The sequence below is a fragment of the Urocampus carinirostris genome, chromosome 1, assembly GCF_059441175.1.
Source record: "Urocampus carinirostris isolate Australia breed hairy pipefish chromosome 1, RoL_Ucar_1.0, whole genome shotgun sequence".
Taxonomy (NCBI): Eukaryota; Metazoa; Chordata; class Actinopteri; order Syngnathiformes; family Syngnathidae; genus Urocampus; species Urocampus carinirostris.
Window position 1 is genome coordinate 13,173,367 of NC_142349.1, and position 15,961 is coordinate 13,189,327.

The 15,961-nt window shown below is 40.7% G+C and overlaps 1 pseudogene; it reads right to left on the minus strand.

Annotated features, from left to right (window-relative positions):
* Positions 1–15,133: 15,133 nt before the first annotated feature.
* LOC148373611 (U2 spliceosomal RNA) lies at positions 15,134–15,276 on the minus strand (annotated as a pseudogene).
* Between the last annotated feature and the right edge of the window lie 685 nt (positions 15,277–15,961).

The window sequence follows — 15,961 nt, forward strand, 5'->3', positions numbered from 1 at the left end:
TGTCTGTTTTTCAAATAATTACCTAAAAATGTTTTTTTTAGTAGAAAGCATTAAAAATCAAACAACAAAAACATTAAAACAAGTACAAAATGCTTTTAGACTATAAATTTGGCACTTTATTTTAAATATCGTTGCCCATTTACCGATAGACCTTTTTCTTCTTTTTCTCTTTAAAGTCATTGTACGTCTTTTTCCTGTCCAACCTAGATGGACACAATGTTTCACTACATTGTTTTCAATGGCATTAAAGACAAATTGATTTAAGTAGTATCTTACATATTATTTTGTAATTTGTTTTAGAATTTAGTTTAACAATTCTTTTTCAAAAAAGTACAAAAGTAAAACTTGTATTAAATATTTTCAATTCAATATGTTCCCCAAGTTAAATAAGATTTAAAAGAAAAAGTAAACAAAAAATAGCAAGATGTGTTATGCTACCTGCCACATTAAAACATTCGCTCATTTAAAATAAAGTAAATAACATCAGATAGCAAGATTTTTATGGCACCTGTTGAAAAAAAATGTTGCTAATTTTATTTAATTTTTCAATTGGTGAAAGAAAATAGTATTGCAAAATTATCTGTCTATTTTGGGTATATATGTTTTATTTTACTACGTTATAAGGAAGGTAAATTTACAGAAATATATAGTTAAATGAGAATAATAACACCCAAAATAATGAAAACATTTTTTTCTCCATATGCATGATTAATTTACTGTGGTGTTAAGATTTTGTTTTTTTTGTTTTTTTACCGATGCCTGCCAATTTAGGCGAAAAGCATAGAGAAACTGGAGCCTCAGTATCATGCATGGTTCCACACCATATGTCACATGCCATGGCGCCCAATTGGCCTCGCCCGTGTGGCGCCAGCTGCGGCTCATTAACAGATTGGCTTTACGTCTTTTTAAGCTCATTGCGCTCTCTCTTATTTTGTCAGTCAGTCCGTCAACGAACCCCTGCCCCGCAAGACGTGGGTTCTGACTCGGTCCTGTTTTCCTGTTGGTATTTCCACTCCGGTATTGTTCCCGTTTATTTTTGTCCTGTTTAATATCGGTTTCCAGTTTCGTTCCCGTCAATTTTTGTCCTGTTTATTATTCTCTACAGTTATCGTTACTGTCTTATTTGTCCTGTTTATTTTCCATATTCTGTTTCATTATCTATCTTGTCTGTCTGTCCTGTCCAGTCCAGTATCGACCCTGTCCGTCCGATATCAACTCGGGCAATTATAATCGATCTCGCCGGTCTCTGGCTTCCTGTCTTCCCACGCCAGACCGCTGTCTAACGTACATGACTCCCCATTTCCTGTAATATAATAGGCTTGTGTGAGGACGTCACGCCTTCTGGTCCTGACACCATCCCTTCCCAATCACAAAACTGAACAGTTTTCAGCTCTAAATGCTCTTAACCAGTGTTTTTCTACCTTTTTTGAGCCAGGGCACGTTTTTTACATTGGAAAGATTTTGAGGCCACTAACCATAAATATTATAAAATGACACTGAACAGTATGTTTAATTACAATATAATTTATAATACTACCAGTTTTTACTGCACAGACACTTGACAAAGACATAATATTTGCAGAAAATGATTCATAAATATTCTATAAACTTTTAAATCTTAAAAAGTGACATTGGACAATTTTTCACGGCACACCTGGCGATCCCTCACGACACACTAGTCTGTCGCAGCACAGTGGTTGAAAATCACTGCTCTGAACTAATGAATGAAAGCATAACTGAATAGACTTTATTGTCATTATACATGTATAACAAAATTGGAGGGTGTATCCTTTCAGTATGTGTAAAAACGATTTAAATTTTTTTTAAAAAATGTGCAAATTACAAAAGCGTTAAAAAACAAATAAGGGAAGTTGATAGCTGACAGATACAGACTTAGTTAAAACTCATGGCTCTTTGTAATGTGTGGGTATTAGTGCATATGTGTAATGAATCAAAAAGTATGACCTTTATCATTCCAATTAACATTTTTGTGTTGGCCTCTGAGAAAAGCACATACAAACACGGTCCAGGTGACGACAAATGTCTCTTGTACTAACATCAAAGATCTCGATGATCTTTTCCTTCGAGAACACTCCGTGCTTTCATCAAGACTGGCAGCCATGATTGTTTTGTATTGACGCCGATATTCCATTAAGATGAGAAACTTATCATTCGGAAATGGCTCGTGACTGCAACAGCCAGCCGCCTGATGTTGCCCCATCATGAGACCTTGCGCTGGCGTTATTAACTGGCTGCCTGGCCACCGTCGCTTCGCCGTGACAGTGACACATGCGGCCACCGAATATAATGCCATCCTCCATCTCTTCACCCCGTCGAGCCAAGTGTAGGCGAAAGAGGAAATTAAATGAGATCAGAGAAATTGAAAAGGAGGCGGCACCATTTTGAGTTTCTTTTACTTTCAATCAGGACGGATTTGATGAAGACATTACCGCATTAGAATGGTGTGAACCGCTTTGAGCTTTTTGTCATACATATACATACCATTACTACTGCTATGCATTAGAGAACTGCTTTTCTCACCTTAAAACGCTTGCAGATTGCAAAAAAATAAATAAATCTACCCCTTTTTGAAATTTAAACACCCCAAAAAATCTTGAATTGAGACTAATATTTTAGTCAATGGCTGCTTTATTTTGAAGCGAAGTGTTTGTGCGTGAATAACCCGCTCCGACAATCGCATTATATTTCTGTTTTGTGGCAAGATATATCCAAATATTGATATTCTCGCCATTAGAATCGGATCATTACTAATGTTTTGGGATCCATACCGGCTTCCCGTTTTAGTAACCAGAGTAATAATGTTATTAGTCGGACATTGCTGTAAGTTCGATTTTGTATTGTGTGCATCTTTTTCCGAGTACACAACAGTACTGTAGTGCTTCTTTCCGCCGCTACCAGCATGTGGCGCTGTGTGAGGTCACCCGGCATCCACCCCGAAGAAGAAATCCGCTTCCTCTTCCTAGTTTGTTTGTAAACATTCTATACTGTATGTCCAGCGCACTAAGAATTTTGACATTTTTATTGTTTAATATGTCGTGCATCCATTCAATATGGTTGGTGTAATGTGTGAAGGAGAGGCGAGCCTTTTCATTTGAAACAAAAGTGGAATAAGAAGGCTTGATGTGGTTGAGAAAATGGTTAAATCGCTTTTTTTACATACACACTGATATAAAACAGATTAAAGCAAAATTTCACTTCTAGCAACCCGCTGTTCATCGGTGGTATGGCCGCAAAACAGACGCCGGCGACTGTTCCGCTTCCTCATCGCGTCATTTCTGCGTCATTTTCTCGTGTGGACCACGGGTATAAAAGCTCCCGAGCCGGTGTTGTGCCCAAATCCGACTCCTACGCAACAATAAGCACCCCCCCACCCCCTCGCGTGAACGAGCATTCTGCTACAATTTCTTTTGTTGGAAGCGTGCATTGACGTTGGTGACTTTTTCATCCACGTTAACAAACGCATTTTGTAGAATACGATCGCACTTAATTGTTTAAATAAACGCTTTATATAGACTAGGATCTCCCAATTGTTATAATTACCTCGCTTTATTGTTTTGCAAATCTCGGCAGGGATGCATTTCTCGGATAACACCGGGCTGTAGAAATCATAACCGCTCAAGACACAGTCCCGTGAAGATCAAGATTTCAAGCTATGGCATCATTTTTAGTTTATTATCTTGAAAAGAAATGTCAAGAAATAAAAATGGATTAAGACGAGGTCACTACGCTGACGGGGATCCATGTTCACCCCCTTGACGTCTCGAGCACAACTGACGTGTGCTCGGCAAATCGCGCTGTATATACGCGGAGAAAGGCGTTTGACTGTCACACGCGTAACACGCTAATTTCACGTAATAACACCACGATACAGGCGCAGAACATGCTATTACCATGCTCCACCCACGATTACACGCTGAAATTTCCCGTCCTACCCATGTGTAACCACACCCTGGCCGCGGCCAGAGCACGTCGTTCCGCGTCATTTCCGCGTCATTACCTCGTGTTGACCACGTGTGCGGCACGCGGTTTAACACGTGCTCAAACTTTTGAGCAGCTCAAAACTTTTTTGCGCGGCCAACCGCGTGTGAATTTCCGACCGCGAGTAAAGCACTGCTGTATCTCGTCTATAAGGCGGTCTCAAAACGTCCAACAGCGCCCAACAGTGTCTGCTTCACGGCCAGAAATCTCTGGCCGTGGTTCAGCCTCGATACGCTCGTGAAAGGCTGTGTACCCGCGCTCTGAAGAATTGAGCAGCACAAATCTTTTTCGCGCTGCCACCCGCGTGCAAATTTCCGACCGCGTGTTAAGCACTGCTGTATCTCGTCTGTATGGCGATCTCAAAGCGTCCAATAGCGTCCGCCTCACAGGCAGAAATTTCTGGCCGTGATTCAGCCGCAAATGTCTGTGTGGACGGCCCCTTAGAACCTCCTAGAGATTAAAAAAACAAAACAAAACGATCAACTACCTCTGGTGATAAAGACACCGAGGCCTCAAATTGTTTTTTGTCTCATCTGTGTACTGAACCTGGACCAAAACAACGATGCATTGTTGAATTTATCCTTGTTTCTGCATTGTGCAACCGCACCACCCCAAGCAGGTTCTTGAAAGAACAAACTGGCGAAGATAGAAGCAGCACACAGGGACAAGCAACCTCCTCCAGCTCATCCGACGGGATCCCAAGGCGTTCCCAAGCCAGCCAAGAGACATAGTCTCTCCAGCGTGTCCTGGGTCGCCCCCGGGGCTTCCTGCCGGCGGGAAATGCCCGGAACACCTCCCGAGGGAGGCGTCCAGGAGACATCCTTATCAGATGCCCGAGCCACCTCAACTGGCTCCTCTCAATGCGGAGGAGCAGTGGCTCTACGCAGAGTCCCTCCCGGATGACTGAGCTTCTCACCTTATCTCTAAGGGAGAACCCAGACACCCTGCGGAGGAAACTCATTTCGGCCACTTGTATCCGGGATCATGTTCTTTCGGTCATGACCCAAAGTTCATGACCATAGGTGAGGGTAGGAACTTAGTTCGACCGGTAGATCGAGAGCTTTGCCTTTCGGCTCAGCTCCCTCTTCACCACGACGGACCGGTACAGGGTCCGAATGACAGCAGACGCTGCACCGACCCCTGAGGAGAAGTTATTAGTCTTAATTGATCATCACCGTCCTATTTGAGGCAGTAAGGTGCCATAAAGCATACACACTGATATAAAACAGACTAAAGCAAAATTTCACTTCTAGCAAATCCTGTGACATAAACATTGTATCAATTCAATCACTTTACTAATGTTAGAATGGCACTCGAACTTCATTTATTTAATTGTCAGTAAGTATCATTTTTTTCTTTTCGAAAAGCAAGGTACATGACTCAGTTTCAGCATTTTTTTCCCCGACTGGAAATCTTTTATCTGGCTGTTTAATCTGGAAATGCAGTTGAGGGATGGATTAGAGTGACCAATTTATTTTAATGCAGCCTAAATGCCTGCAATCTACATGACCATTAATTGGCAACCTGGCAATGCCTGCGGATTGATTCTTGACTAACATCCAATCTGTCTTTTCCTGCGCTGAGTTGCTCCAAGGTCGTTTGGATAGTGAGGCTATGTGTTAACACACTTTCCCCCATACAAATCTGACAACTGGGCCAGAAACTTTACTTTAAGAAACCAGTGTATAGGCCTATGCCTTTTTGATTTAGATCGTGTGTCATAAGACAAAATGCTGAATGGGGTATTTACTGTGATGTAACATCCAAACTGTCAGCTCAAGTTCTCTTGAGACAACAAAATGCAGGTATGATAAGGCCAGCTAAGAGCTGTTTCCATTGCTCAGATTATACCTTATGCACTGAGGAATACATTTTTTTCAGCATTTTATTTCTCATTGAGACTGCATCCACATGTACAACCCATTCTGAGGTGAAACTTCTCATTGGTAGAAATTATATTTTCAGGCCGTCAAATCTACAGTATATCGTAAGAACAACAAACCACAAGATTTTAGGACTACTCTTGAATTCTATTGCTGAAGTGTAAAATGTTTGATATTGTTAGCCTAGCAGCCAGTTATGGGAGTGTCTCGCATACTGCTTGATGACACGTAGGAGGGGCTTTGGGACCCTGTGACCCTCGTAAGGATAAGCCGTTTGGAAAATAGATGAAACTCTTCCAGATAGATTGGTACAGAGACAAACAGATTGGCAAAACTCGTTGAAGAGAAACAAAAAGTGATAGGAAACACAAATTTCCAAAATATAACGACCGCCGATTGGTAAAAAAACAGATGCACTCATGGAAAAACGTTGATAAACCCAGGTATGTCGTAAATTGGAAGGCTAAGCCAAGACTACCATCGATAAGTAGGCAGGTGTTGGAATAAATGAGCAGACAGACAGTTATTTACAAGTAAATATATGGTAGTGGGAAGAAGTACCAGGATGGGCATGACCCCTAGCTGAGATGGCGGGGGGTTGAATCAGCGGTGTTAGAAGGCAGTGGACAGGACAAGAACTTGCACGAGGGGGACATTATCAAAGCGTGAAATTAAAGCTGCTGTGCTGCAGCGAGAAAAAAAAATGAAGTAAAAAGCTCTGGGCCCTGACTCAAGCCAAGCATCCTCATCAGACCACCGCAAGAAGACCAGCCACCCGAAAGCTGCTGAGGGGGTAATAGAGCCTGTCGTATTACTGTAATGACGTGTGGAAAAATGGCAGAGCAAGGGAAGATTATAAACAGGACGTCTAATCATTGCACCGTGACAACATTTCTTTATCTGCTATCACAGGCGGCCTTGCTGCCGCATTGGTGGTAATGGTTATATCCAGAAACTCATGGAAAGTCCAACGCTTTCCCAGGGAATTTCTAGGCGAAACAGGAAGATCTAAGAAAAAGTTTGTCATGAATAAAAAGAGGACATATATTGTGAAAAAGGAGGCTGCATGACAGGCTTGGAAAGACAAAGATGAGGTGCTGTGTTGATCTTTGATGAGGGACTATTCAATATAAAGAGTTTGCTGGACACCATTTCAAGTCCTTACATGTTTAAAATTAAGTTATTTGGTTCATTTGTACAATTTTTTTTTGATGTAAAGAAAATAATGATAGACATTTTGACGATTGAATCAAATTAAACATAACTTTATTTTCAGTGTTTACTTTTTTGTTCATTTATAGAAATTAACAATAGATTAAATGAAATTCTATGAAAGCTAGTTATCTAATTATCCATCACACTGTCTATTTATTTACCAATTGACTAGTTGTCATTAGAGGTAAAAACGGTGGTAAACAATTTAACCCTACCCGATCAATGCTGACGGGTATTAAAGCCTGAGCCAGCCCGAGCCCGGCAAATTAACTTGATTTGCAGGACTGAGTCCAAAACAAACCCAAAATTTCATGTTTGGTTTTTGAGGAGTCGGGAGGAGATGTTCTTAGGGTTCGACGGCGATGGACGTGGGTTGGCCGAGAGTTGTGACGTACACACAGAGCCTGTCTTTTGTAACAAAATCAAAGTTAAACAAGACTGTATAAACATTTACATCTTTATATTTCGGCGTCTGCAGACATTACAATAACTGACATTTTTCCACCATTGATGGATTTCTTAAGAGTTGACAGGAACATTTTAAGGCCATCCTTCAATTTGATGGATTCAAAATTGGACCGTAAACTACAGCAGCAGTACTCCCTGGAGAACTTAGCGCGCAAAAATGGAGCGGGGCGGACAGACAATGAAGAACAATGACGGGTGGATAAAAAAACGAAATCAGCGAGAGAGAAGCCCAGCCCAGCACAAATGTAATAATTGACATTCTAGGCCTGACATGAACCGAATTTAGGCCCGGGCTTAAGGTCTTACGTCTAGTTGTCATACCTTTATAAGACAATTTTTGCTGTTTACCAAATACCAATTTAGGCTTTTTATTATCCCATTAAACATAACAATTAAAATGCGTCTTCTTCAATGATGGCAAATTATTTTCTGCAGCATGGGTTTTGGCTTAATTTACAGCTACAAAAAATGTACGGTAAGACAATCTTCTACTGAGTGAGGTCACCGCTTCACAATAGGAGTGAATTGATCGGCTACAGGGTTAGACATTGCACGGAATGGGAACTCGATCAGTTTCTAAACTTACAATAGCTGTATATTCTTTCCATGCCTTCAGAGGACCTAATATCGACTACCACTTCATACTTGAAGACAAAAGGTTGCTTCTCTTATACTTACACAGCTTTTCCTTCTAAATTGTAATGAGTAATCATCGGATTGGAATTCAAGCGCAATAACGTGTCGCGCTCCCATAAACAGCTCTGCCCGGATGCATGTATTCCGGTGAGCGCTGATCAATGTTGGAGCGATTAAGCAACTTATCTCCTCATTAGACAAATACTTAACCACATTCATCTCTCGCCATAGGTTATGGTTTGGAAAAGCAAGTAGTTATTTACGGCCAATATTATAAAAAATAAAATAAAATAAAAAGTCTTCCGAGGAGGACATACACATGACAAGTTTTGTGCTATGAAGGTGGTTAAGAGCTGAGGGACTACATTTTTTGCTTTAAGATCAGAAATACAGTAATTGGAAATCCCTGTTTTTGAAACAGATGGGAATGGCAATGTTTTCTTACCACGTACTACTGTGTATAGAGAGAGGTGAGGGCTTGCATACAATTCCCTTCCATTTGCAAAAAAAATACAGATATTAAAAAAAATCCTTCAAAAGTCAAAATTGCCACTAAAATTGCATAATAAAGTCTTGCGACTGGCTGGCAACAAATTCAGGGAGTCCCCTGCCCACTGCCCAAAGATGGCTGAGATGGGCTCCAGCACCCCTGCGACCCAAGTGAGGATAGGCAGCGCAGAAAACTGCAACCAGGGTTGGTATGGGTGCCCAAAATCCTTGAAATTGTTTGACTTTTAATGTTGTGTTTTCAAGAATTGAAAAAGGCTTTGATTTTTGGGTAAAGTGCTTGTTCATGCTTAAAATTGCATTTCCATTGCCATTGCATTTCTTCTTGCTACATGGTTAACGGCAGCACGCATTAGTTTGGATGCCATTGGCCTATGAAGCATCATCGCCTCCTACAAGTTGTGCCCAAGAGGACAAGTGCATACTACACTTAAACGGGGCACTATTAAATGTGTATTAGTGCAAGGATTAGGGATCAATTATAGATATTTATTATGGGCCAAGCCAAAATGTACGGTAATGTTTTCCAGTAGCATGTAATGGGAATAACTTCATGCAACTGAATATGTAAGCTACATCTTACTGTTGTTTTTACCCAACACATATATGGGGAGAGATTTGTCTCAAACACAAATATATTCGCAGTTTACTCACAATCTAAAAATCATGTCTTGATAAATGCACAAGCAAACTTACAAATCAAAAATGTAAATCGCAGATATGTTTGTGACTGCAAAATACGTGATTCGCACCGACTGTTTTCTTTTATTGGTACTGCAGAAAGTGGAAAAATGGCTTGAATTTCGCCCTGAAAAATATTTATGAACCCTGTACGATAGTAAGTACTGTTGCTTTACAAATGCTGGTATTTGCCCAGGTACCAGGTATCGGCCAACCTTGGTTGTAAGAATCATTTTGATCATGTTTAACTAAAGCATATATGCAGGTAAATTTGTTGACCTGTAATAAAGATTACCATCCCACAGCCAATTAAATTCAGGTATAGGTCCAGAGTGCAAGGTAGTGTTTTTGTTTTTAACTTCAGAGACACATTTTTCATCCACTCGAGTATGATCGAAAAAAATAATTCATGCATGTTCAGGTTGTGGGTGTACTGTGATTCTGATCCAAATCCTGCATCTTAAGCCTTGGCAAAGGTTTTATTGCAATTCTGTCTTAAACACACAACATTGCCCACTAAACATAGTCGCTCCACTTTGGAGTTTCTCACTCTGAGAAACTTGTTGCTAGGTTACCAGAATTCAATCAACCGCCAACTCTAATCCCTTGTATTGCACGTTTTTACTCCAAAGTTGCCACGAAATACACTTGTGACCAGCAGGCGTGTTTTCCGCACTAGGAAGGGGGGAAGTGTCTTTTGTTTTTACTGTAATAGATACCAGATACTCGTTTTATACCACAGGCTATGTTGCTGTGATGCATCAATACTTAAAATTGTGTGTCTGTTTGTAATGCTGTCTCTTTGCACATGCCTGTGTTTGTCTATATTTTTGTGTCTTCTAAGCTGCAGTCTATTTATCAGCCCAGCAACAGAAAAAATGATTACCATTTCGAGGGGAACGTAACTTGAGTTTATCACTTTTTATACAATTTATTCTGAGTTGCTCCCTTGGTTAAGAAATGCATTATGGTAGAATGAAGTATGGTCTTGTCCACTGTGAGAAGAAGTTACTGAGAGCTGTTTTCAAGGTGACATTTTAGTAATATGTTGCCAAGGCCTCCCAGGGATGTATTTGTCATCCACGTCCCCCATCTGTGGAAAGAGACTCGCAAATCAGATTATGAGTAGTCTGTTTTTGGCGGAAATAGCACCAAAAACATGGCTTTATCTACTCAATGCTATGAAAGACATACCAATGCACAGCATACAAAAACAGATTCTGCTGTGAAAAAAATAAATCTTACTGGTTTGTACTGCTGAGTATTAGGGCAACAAATAAATAATAAATGATTGAAAACATTATACTATTACCGTATTTTCCGCACTATATGGCGCACCATGTTATAAGGCGCACCTTCAATGAATGATATATTTTAAAACTTATGCCATACATAAGACGCACCCCATTATAAGGCGCTATAAGTGCATGCTGGTTTAAGATCAGGTAATTGTGCAATTTTGTAATTGTAATCCTGTGCAGTCCTTCGAGACATTTTTGGGATTAAGGGCTATTTACGGTAAATAAATGTGACGACTTGACTACAGTAGAGAATGTAGTTACGTTATGCAACCTCTAGATGTTGCCACGCTCAAGGGAATGTCAACAAAAAATTCAAAAAGGTCAAACTTTATTAACAAACAAGCTTTCCACAACTCCATTCACTCCCAAAATAAATAAACAGCCGTTTTATTATTTTCTCTGAGGTAAAGCATTTTCGTGACACATCTTTGAACAACATCAACATATCATTTTATTTTTTGTCCATTTAGTCAACACGCAAAGAAAAAAAACGTCTGATACTGTTATTTTAAATGAAACGTTAGTGCAATCGCAATAAAGTGACACTCGTAATGTGCAAAAACAACGAGTGCAAAGCAATAACATAATAACTGTAAAATGTAAAACGTAAACACACAAAAGAAAAACAAAGATCACTCTATAAGCTCCTCATCGACGAATCCCTCGAATTCTTCTTCTGCTGTGTTCGAATTGACCATATCTCAGTGAATGGGCCATCCAACACGTCCGGTGTTTTTGTGCCAGCGCTGTTGCCTTCATACGTATAGTTATCGTACTGACACTTCTGCTTGCCGCTCTTTGTTGAACAACCCACTGTTCAAGTGTCTCCTCTAACTCTGGCCATCTTGCTTTATTGCCACGGAAACTTTGTTGAGTTTTCCTTACTTGGCGGAGCTTATCTTCATCCTTTCTCCACTTCCGTACCATCGATTCATTTAAGTTTAACTCTCTCGCTGCCGCTCTATTGCCGTGTTGTGCTGCGTGACTGATCGCTTTGAGTTTAAACTCGGCGTTGTACGCGTGTCTCTTAACAGGAGCCATTTTCTTATACAAATGCACGTATGAAAGAGAATCTCGCTCTCTCTCTCTCCCTCTCTCTCTCGCTCTCTCTCTCTCTGTCAAACGTGACATTCTGAATAATTCTGCGTTTGTTTAAGGTAAATTGTGCTTTACATCTTCACCAGTCATAACCCTGGATTCAGACAAATACTGTATTTGTTGTATATGAATTAAGCAGTTTAATGGGGTAGCCATTTTGCCACTTAGTAAACAAATACAACACGAGCCCCGGCAACTACCAATCGTTTAATATTTCCCAGTATGCACAGCGCGAAAAATGGAGTCGGCGGCTGTTTCTCGTAGTTGCGAGACCTTGCGAATTTAATATTGAGCCATATATAAGGCGCACTGTGTTATAAGGCGCATGGTCAGCTTTTGAAAAAAAAAACAAGACTTTTAGGTGCGCCTTATAGTGCGGAAAATACGGTAATCGTGATTTCATAACATGTGATTTTTCCTTTCTTTCAAAAATCATATATACCATATTTTACAAACCATAAGTTACACTGGATTATAGGTTGCACCCCCTAAACATAGTACCTTGTAAGATATTTTTCATGAAGGCACATTAAAATGAGTCCTCACTAAGAGCCACTGTGTTTATTTGTGTATAACCTTGTGCTCTTAATACAATTATAACTTAAAATGCAGTTTAAGATGTATGCATGTGTAAAAGAGCTTTTTTGTATCTGTCTTTCGCCTTGTTATTGATGCACAAGTGAGGAAGTAGAGATACAGAATGCAGAACAAAATGCACTATACAAAACTGTTTCTGCAAGAAAATCAGGTCATCAGTGATAACGAGATAAACCATATTGCCTTTTCGTAGGTCATATGTACCACTGGTGGTCTAGTAGTATAGATCTGGCGCTCTCACTACCAGGACCTGGGTGCAAATCCCGTTCCCCTACAATGAATTGCAGTATGGGCCAGCGACGATAGTGTATTGAACAATCATTGCTCAAATACGGGAGTATACTGTAAAACCTTGTGTAGCAGCGCAAACCCAAAAGTACTGTATGTATTTCTAATCATATCCCTCAGTATTCTGCAGTATATAGGCCGCACGGGCTTGAAAGGCGCACTTAAAAAAAATAGTAATAACAATTAAAACAAATAAAATAATAAAATAAAAAAATAAATAAATATATATATATATATATATATATATATATATATATATATATATATATATATATATATATATATATATATATATATATATATATATATATATATATATATATATATATATATATATATATATATATACAGGACTGTCTCGGAAACTTAGAATATTGTGATAAAGTTCTTTATTTTCTGTAATGCAATAAAAAAACAAAAATGTCATACATTCTGGATTCATTACACATCAACTGAACTATTTCAAGCCATTTATTATTTTAATATTGCTGAATTTGGCTTACAGCTTAAGAAAACTCAAAAATCCTATCTCAAAATATTAGAATATCATGAAAAAGTATACAAGTAGGCTATTCAACTAATCACCTGAATCATCTAATTAACTCGAAACACCTTGCGAGGGTTTCCTGAGCCTTAAAAACACTCAGCTTGGTTCAGTAAACTAAATCACAAGTATGGGGAAGACTGCTGATCTGACTGCTGTCCAGAGGACCATCATTGATACCCTCCATCAGGAGGGTAAGACACAAAAAGAAATTTCTCAAAGAGCAGGCTGTTCACAGAGTGCAGTTTCAAAGCATATCCACAAAAAGTCTGTTGGAAGGGAAAAATGTGGCCGGAAACGCTGCACAACCAAGAGAGATGACCGCAGCCTTAACAAGAGTGTGAAGAAGAGCCGCTTCCAGAATTTGGGGGAGCTTCAAAGCCAGTGGGCTGAAGCTGGAGTCCAGGTATCAAAAGCCACAGTTCACAGACGTGTCCGGGAAATGGGCTACAATAGCCGTATTCCCATGGTCAAGCCACTTCTGAACTCAAGACAACGGACGAAGCGTCTGACTTGGGCTATGGAGAAGAAGCACTGGACAGTTGCAGTGTGGTCCAAAGTCCTCTTTTCAGACGAAAGCAAGTTTTGCATTTCATTTGGAAGTCAAGGCGCCAGAGTCTGGAGAAAGGCTGGAGAGGAGCAAAATCCAAGTTGCTTGAAATCCAGTGTGAAGTTCCCACAGTCAGTAATGGTTTGGGGAGCCATGTCAGCTGCTGGTGTTGGTCCACTGTGGTTCATCAAGTCCAGAGTAAATGCAACTGTGTACCAAGAGATTTTAGAGCACTACATGCTTCCATCTGCTGAAAAGCTCTATGGAGATGAGGATTTCATTTTCCAGCATGATCTGGCACCTGCCCACAGTGCCAAAACCACCAGTAACTGGTGCACTGACCATGGCATCACTGTCCTTGATTGGCCTGCTAATTCCCCTGACCTGAACCCCATCGAGAATTTGTGGGGTATAGTTAAGAAGAAGATGAAAGACACCAGACCTACAAATGCAAATGAGCTGAAGGCCGCTATCGAAGCATCCTGGGCATCAATAACACCTCAGCAATGCCACAGGCTGATTGCCTCCATGCCACGCCGGATTGATGCAGTAATCCGTGCAAAAGGATTCCCAACCAAGTTTTGAGTGCATCAATGGACATTTTCAAATGTTTGATTTAGTTTTGCTGTTATAAAATTGTTTTTTTACTTGGTCTGAGGAAGTATTCTAATATTTTGAGATAGGATTTTTGAGTTTTTTTTCAGCTGTAAGCCAAAATCAGCAATATTCAAATAATAAAATAATACTTCCGGCGCCGTCACGAATGGCAGCCACTCCAGCAGCTCCCGTGTTATTTTCGCTACTTTTGTGATTTACTTATTTATTTATTTATTTTTGCTTACTTTATCAGTGCCTTGCAACACTTGGATTACTTTCTATCCTATGGATATGGGTTTCAACTCGCAAAAATACGTATATTCAAGAAACCTACTCCTCGACCTGAAGAACTCTCGAGCCGGCACGGTCCCCCTTTTACCTAACGAGGTGAGGCGACCCTACCGGGGTTGCAGAGCCGGTGCTAAGGTAAAGGCTAAGCGGCTAGCGGCGAAGTGGCGATATAAGCCCACGGTACCGTCCATAATCATGGGGAATGTCAACTCCCTACCGAATAAGATCGACGAACTGGCTGTGCTTGTGAAAGACATCAAAGCATACAGGGAGTGCAGCTTGCTTTGTTTTACGGAAACGTGGCTTACGCCTAGCATCACGGGGGTTTTTAAGGGTTATTGTTCTATCTTCGTTATTCATTATCCATTATCCGTTATCGGTCAGTTCATAATACGCTACAAAACCTAGGAGCCGGGACACTTACTCTCAGCCAAAAGGCCAAGCTAAGGTCCTAGCCCTAAAGCCTTGCTGCGATCATTGCGTATGCACCGTTCCCGGAGGTACTGCAATACCGGGCCGATGCGTGGAGTGGACAGAGCAAGCTCTTATTCCATCTCCGGAATGCAAAAATCAAAGATCATGGCCAAGCTAAGGACCTAGCATCAAGGCCAAGCTAAGGACCTAGCATCAAAGCCTTAGAGCATAAAGTATTCAGTTCAACAACCACAGCCTATACAGTCCACAGTCCAAAAATCACAGCCGCTAACATCGCGCTAAACGGCTTCTGCGCTGTTCGGGCTGACAAAAGTCAGTGGGAAGCGCAAAGGAGGGGGACTGGCTATCTACGTGAACACGAGGTGGTGTAACCCCGGGCATGTAAAAACAAAGATTTCTATCTGCTGCCGGGATGTCGAACTTTTGGCTGTAAGTCTTCGTCCCTATTACATGCCCAGAGAGTTCGGACACGCCATTGCTGTCATTGTTTACATCCCACCGCGCGCTGATGCGGAAGTAGCGTGTGACGTCATCCACTCCGCGGTGGCAAAACTTCAGACACAACACCCGGAGGCTGCAATGTTAATCTCTGGGGACTTCAACCACGTGACTCTTGATAAGACACTGCCCTCTTTCGTCCAGTATGTGAACTGCAAGACCAGGGGAAATAGGACTATTGACCTTCTGTATGCGAATATAAAAAATGCATACAGCGCTAAACCACTGCCTGCCCTTGGAAAAGGAGACCACAACCTCATTCTGCTTAAACCACAGTACAAATCAAAAGTGAGGAGGCTACCAACAACCACACGCTCGTTTAGAAAATGGTCCACCGAGGCAGAGCAGGCTCTGAGAGACTGCTTTGGATGTA